This window comes from Pituophis catenifer, unplaced genomic scaffold (assembly GCF_029215685.1).
Source record: "Pituophis catenifer annectens isolate HBS135680 unplaced genomic scaffold, rPitCat1.0.hap2 SCAF_1, whole genome shotgun sequence".
NCBI lineage: Eukaryota > Metazoa > Chordata > Lepidosauria > Squamata > Colubridae > Pituophis > Pituophis catenifer.
In genome coordinates, this window is record NW_027256881.1 from 337,943,435 (window position 1) to 337,950,241 (window position 6,807).

Consider the following 6,807-nt stretch of genomic DNA (forward strand, 5'->3'; position numbering starts at 1 on the left):
GTCCAGCTGCTAAATGCTCCAGTTGGCATCTCTTTTCCCACCCCAACCCAAATTTTTGCTAGTTGAGAAAACTTTTCCATTTCACCTCTCAGTGTGGAAATAACCTTTGCTTCCACAACAGCTATATAAACTTTCAGGACAAGAACAGTTTGTTTGACATTCGAATCTTTTGAAAGTTTTGGGAAGAGGTATGTAGAAATCGCTCCCAGAGAATCAACAACTGAAAGCAATGAAAAGGCACAGAACAGTCGCACCTAGAAAACAGGAAAGATAAATAAACCTTCCTGAAGTCAGGAACACAAAAAGAATTAACCTGGTATGGTTACGAAATCAATGCCTAAACCAGACAAGCCAAAATGGTAATAAAGAAAACTGAGAATGAACTGAAAAGGGGAGAAGTAAGCCTTTTCAATAGCTGCAATTCCTAGAAAAGATAAGTGTAAATTCCTATATATAGTTCCTGTCAGTCAGTTCATCAGAAGTGCAACTTATACCCTCTGGATGTTTATCAGAATCCGCTTTTCATCACTGCGGTTTACAACGGGAAAGCTAGACAGTACAGGTAGTCCACAACTAACCACAGTTAATTTAGTGACCATTCAAAGTTAGAAAGGAACTGAAAAATGTGACTTATGACTGTTTTTCACATGACCATTGCAACATCCCCATGGTCACCTGATCAAAATTAAGACACTTGGCAACTGACACATATTTATGACGGTTGCAGTGTCCCAGCGTCACGTGATCCTTTTTTGCAACCTTCTGACAAGCAAAGTCAATGGGGAAGCCACATTCACTTAACAACCGTGTTGCTAACTTTACAATTGTAGTGATTCACTTAAGAACTGTGGCAAAAAGGGTCATAAAATGGGGCAAAATTCACTAAATGTCCTTCTCACTTGGCAACAGAAATTTTGAGCTCAATTGTAGTTGTAAATCAAGGACTATCTGTACATCAAATGGATTGGCAATTATCAGTGATTTAACTAAGGCTTAATTAATGCTCTTGCTAGATCTTATATTTGAGGCTGATTTTAACCCTGTTATTGTAATACTGTTATTGTAATACTGGTGAGTCAATACAAAACACTTGCATCTACCTCTATTAGTTGTTTGGCTGTATTGTTTAAATTATTAAAAGGAACTGTTTTAAATTATCAGTGAGCTAATTATTAGAGAAATAATGGGATTTTCTTTTCTGACTAGATAGAAATTGGCTGGGAATGCTCAAGATCTGGATTTCCCACAACAAGCAATACAGGTAGTCCTCGACTTATGACCACAATTGAGCCAAACAATTCTGTTGCTAAGTAAAACATTTGTTAAATGAATCTTGTCCCATTTTACGGCCTTTCTTACCACATTTACTAAGTGCATCACCGCAGTTAGGGACATGGTTAAGTGAATCTGGTTTTCCCCTTGACTTCTCAGAAATTTGCAAAAGCTGATCACATGACCCCATGCGAGCCAGTTGCCAAGCATCTGAATTTTGATCACACGGCCACGGGGATGCTGCAACAGTCGTAAGTGTGAAAAATGGGTCACAAGTCACTTTTTTCAGTCGGATTGCAACTTTGAATGGTCACTAAATGAACGGTGGTAAGTCGAGGACTACCAGTAGTAGAATTAGTGGAATGTTGCAATGCGGCTCAACAAGTGAACTTATAATTCAGATGTGAAAGGCAAATTAATTCAAAACACTGTTCAAAAATGGAGTTCATCATCGTGCAACTAAGCATATTTTGCTCTCTGTTTGTCCCATGAACAATTCAAGAAGACTAAGAGTTTAGTCAGGTCTGACTACACCACCTCTGTGAAAATCAAAGCCTTTAAAATAACCTGTTTCTACTGAATACAATTACGGGAGAGATATAAAACATTGTACAAGAGGAAAACAATGTTTCAGAATGTTACCCATGTAGGAATAATTTTTAAAACATCTGCAGATTCTCAGTATTGAAAATCTAAACCATGCAACCAAAATGCACACGACAACAGAAAAGTTTCCCAGAAGGTTTTAAACCTCTGTAGCTAATTAAAACATATTGTTTTCAAGCATTGTTGACTGAGGCTTATATCAATGTCAGTCATGAAGACTTCCTTGACAGTCAAATCACCAACAACAATCTGAAAATTAAACACAAGGATCTCTGCAGAAAATAAAAATTGCATTTGTGTGTGTCAACCCCTAAACCTAGCAAGTTAGACTTTTATCACATGCCAACTAAAGTCAAAGTCGTAACACCAGAGCTTCATCAGCTGATTCAGCTACCAGCTTTATCTCCAACAATAGAGGGAATAGCATTCCTTATCTTCTCTATGCTTAAGAAAGTACATACATACACACCCCTGTCACACTGTGACAGAAAAGAAGAAAAATGTCTAGGCCAATGCAAGATAGCCTGAAGAGGGAGATGGGAAAGGAGGAAATTTTCCCTAAATTTGATTTGTTGCAGCCCCATTTTACTAAGCTCCGTTGTACCCTAACCTCTTTTCTGAAATACAGGAAGGTGCTTTATACCAGGGGTCTCTAACCTTGGCAACTTTAAGACTTATGGACTTCAACTCCCAGAATTCCTCAGCCAGCTTTGTCAAGGTTGGAGACCCCTGTTTTATACAAGTGGCCACTCATGCAGCTGTTTTTTATGGTTGGCCATAACTCTCAGCATTACCAATGGGAGCTAACGGCCCTAGCTAAAAGAAAGTTTTACAAAGAACACCAGGGCTGCTGCTGCTCTATTCATGTATTCTTTGCCGTTCTTTTCAGCAGCCAAAAAACCAATTTTCACTAAATAACCATTGGTCTTTCTATTCTAGTCCTGCAGGCTCCGATTGGTGTAAATTTTATCTTTGACAGAAGGAAGGGAGGATACCAGAGTTACTAAGAGCAAACCTGTACAAACAAAAACCGATGTTTCACCAACTGAATACACGGTATCTTTTCCTGCCTTAAAAACAGAAAATTCAAACGGTTTCACATGGATGGAGGGAAGGGGAGAGACATAGAGAGAAGGAAAAACGTATTCCAAATTTTTAGGCTTCATTCTTGGTTTGTCAAGTCAAGATTCCCCTATCAACAGGTTTAGGAGAGCCCCAAGCCTCTTTCTCACTATTCTGAGATAACTGGGACAACTTTATTCACTATTCGCTTCTTCCAATCGTTATGACAATAATTCATCCAAAAATAATTTCAATAAAAAAAAAAGTCAGCATGATGTAATCACCTCTGAGGCTCACTGTGATCAAGCTAGCTACTCTTATTCACCCTAACTTCAGATGATCGATTCAAAAAATGAAATACTGAACTCTTCTGAGGGAAAAAAAAAAAACCAGAGAGAAGGGAAGCTACAGATAAGAATACTTCTGTTCACAAAATACCACTGAAGGATAGACTAATTCTCCACTGAGGGGGGTATACTAATATGGATTTTAGGAGTGGTGGTGAATTGCAACACTGAAAAAGAAAGCCAATATAATAGGATTCCACCAAAACTTGCAAAAGCAGTTGTTTTAATTGTATGTACTTCAACAATCACTTTCTTAAAACTATGTTGAAAGTGCTATACAGTGTGTTATTATTTATTTATTTATTTATTTTACAGAATTTATATGCCCCCCTTCTCCCGAAGGACTCAGGGCGGCGAACACAGGTTAAAAACATACAATAATAAAACCGCACTAAAACCAGATTTTTTTTTTTTTAATTTGATTTATATGCCGCCCTTCTCCGGAGACTCAGGGCGGCTTACAATGCGTTAAGCAATAGCCTTCATTCTTTTGTATATTTTATACAAAGTCAGCTTATTGCCCCCACAACTGGGTCCTCATTAAAATAATAAATAATAAAAACCCTAGGATCAGAATCAGCCCATTCATTGGAATAACCAAGTCTTCAGGCCTCAACGGAAGGAGTGGAGATCCGGGGCTGTCCGGAGCTCGGTGGGTAGTTCGTTCCAGAGGGTAGGGGCGCCCATGGAGAACGCCCTATCCCTGGGCGTCGCCAGATGGCATTGCCTGGTCTACGGTACCCTGAGGAGAGCAACCCTATGGGAGCGGACAGGACGGTGGGAAGCAGGGTTAGTGCAGATTTCTCTATTTAGGGATTGGGGTACTTTCTTTATCCTCAAATGTTTGGAGCGGGTGCTTTTAAAAAAATGACAGGAAGATTAACCATCTTTCCCAACTCAATCTTCCAGCTGTTCTTCTAAACAAGAGGTCAATTAACCTTAAGCTTTTCCCAACCACAAAGAATGGGGAATTAAAATTTGATCCTTCATCTCCTTCTCAAATGAATGTGGTCAGATTTAAGCTTTTCAACTCTCTATCCCTTCAACTAAGGGAGGAGCTAACCTGCAGCCTCCACTGTTTTTTTAGCCAAAGGAACAAGACAATAGAAACCCTTTTAATTCTTAACCCCCACACAAAGCCCCATTAAGAAGGGAAAGAGGTGGGAAGGACCCCACATTTTAAACATTTGTTGTCATCCCCCCACCTTTCAAATCAAGTATACTAAGTCAAGAAGGAAAGAGGGGAAGTTATCTATTGCACTGCAGTTCAACAAGTTCATTCCTTCTCTGCCTTATTTTTTGGGTGTGTGTGAAAGAAGATACAGGATAATTGTCCCCCTAATTTAGTTATATATTGTTTAGATTGAACTCTCTATCCTGGATGGGAATGTGGGGCATAAGGAAAGTGGCTTGTTGCAGACACAAAGGTCAACTTTCAACAACACATACAGCAAAACACACAAGTTTAGAAACCATAAATTCAAGCCCCCTTCCCCAACTCAACTCAAGAGGAGGAAAAAGAGGGGAGCAACTCGCCTTCAGCCTTGACCCCCTTCCTCTCTCAAGGCAGAGGAGTGACTATTAACCCTTTCTCTAACTGGTAAATACGAAGAAGGGAGAAACTCAAAAGCTCTCCGCCATGCTATCAGATGAAGCAATATTTGAATTAAAACCACCGGCATATTAGAACCAAGGGGTACATTTTGCTTTTCTCCCCCTCCATATCTTTTGGACCCCTCCTCCTCTAAAGAGAAGGAAGAGAAGAATTTGAGCCCCCCTTTAAATCCAAGGGGGGAGGTGATGATCCCTCTATAGTCCCCTCCTTGTCAAGGGGTGGGGGAGGGCAATTCAGCCTTTATTTTCACCCCTAGTCTCTTTGGGAAGCAGGGAAATTAGCCTTTATTCTCTCTCATCTGATCCAAGTAAGTCTGAAGGTTTCCCTTCCCTTTTAGGAGAGTACAAATTAGCCACTGTCACATCAAGACGGGGTGGGGTGGGGGATTTGGCTTTTAAGTTACATGCCTCCCCCCCTCCACCCCCAGGCACAGCTTAGCAGTCTTGAAGTCCCCCATTTCTGTAGAATGAGAATGACTTTAAAAACTTCCCTTCCCACTTGCCTTAATATCACCTCTCCAAACTTGTCCCTAAACTGGGGAGAAACACTCAGACGACCCCCCCTCTCATTTATTTATTTATTTATTTATTTATTTTGGAGGAAAGGGGAGCAACTGCATATCGCACATGCGCACTCACCCCTCCCTTCAGGTGCGCTTGCTCTTCCAGCTGCTGTCGCCACTGTCGTCTAGCCTCGTCTAGCCTCGTCCCTCCGGGACACGCCCCTTATGCTCTCCTCTTGGCCAATCAGCGCGGCCCGTTTCAAAAAGAGGCGGAGGAGGGAGGGGGGCGAGGAGCGAGGAGCGAGGCGAAAACTAAGGGGAAGGAGGAAGGTCATCGCAGAGGAGGAGGGAGCTTCGGTTTGCGTGATTGGCTGCTGCTCTCGCCAATAGCGATAGAGAAAACTGATGCGGGCGGGTAGGGAAAGAAGGCTCAGAGCAGTCCTGGAGGAAGGTGCTCAACCGGGGTGGGCGGGGTTTGGTGATGGGAGGCCACGCCTACAGGAAGATGGGAGGTGCGTAAATTAGATGTCTGGTATTTTGTCTTGTTATGTCTTTTATCACTCCAATTTAAATCTGTGTGTGTATACACTCACACATATATTAATGAATTAAGTATTGGGTTAATTTATGCATTGTTTAAGCTTTATTTGACGTTATTAATGCGTTGGTACTCATTACGAAAACACTTAACATCAGAATATAGTGTGGCATGATAAATAATTTCACTAGGCATTTTACAAAGTAAATCCATATCTTGCCCAATAATTGAGTATCACTAATAAAATAGTATACATTTGTAATTAGATATGACACCATATATATGCATATATATGTGTGTGTGATGTGATTTCACTGAGCTATGGCTGCAAACTGGATTACGTAGGAAAATACCCGGTTGAAAAAAAATACACACAAAACCTACGATAAAAGAAGAAAGCATATATATGTGTGTGTGTGTGTTTTGTATGTAGGTCTTTGGTTATTCGGGTTTTCTCCCGCGTAAAATTGGATCTACATATATATATACACACACACACACACACACACACACATATATATACATACATAGACATACATACATACATACATACACACACACACATTTGTGATATTGTCAAGGCCATTTATTGATTAGCTTTTTACCCTGCCTTTATTTTTAGTGGCTACAAGATGGCATACAAACTCCTGCCCTGTTATTTCTCCACAATAACAATCCTGTGAGGTAGGTTGGAGAGAGAGAGGGAGGGAGGGAGAGTGAGGGAGAGAGGGAGGGAGAGAGAGGGGGAAGGGAGGGAGGGAGGGAGAGAGAGAGAAGAGAGACTAGTCCAAAGTCTCTGCTGGCTTTTATGTTTAGGAGTGAACTAGAACTCACAATAGCCCGTAAATCTACACAAAATTGTGTG

The 6,807-nt window shown here is 40.9% G+C and overlaps 1 protein-coding gene across 1 annotated transcript in view; it reads right to left on the reverse strand.

Moving 5' to 3' along the window:
- The window catches only part of SLC25A42 (solute carrier family 25 member 42), a 44,844-nt gene extending 39,254 nt beyond the window's left edge, over window positions 1-5,590 (reverse strand). Inside the window, exon 1 of the mRNA XM_070931827.1 lies at window positions 5,541-5,590. The gene's annotated coding sequence lies outside the window, so the exon portion shown is untranslated. The remainder of the gene's footprint in view (window positions 1-5,540) is intronic.
- Between the last annotated feature and the right edge of the window lie 1,217 nt (window positions 5,591-6,807).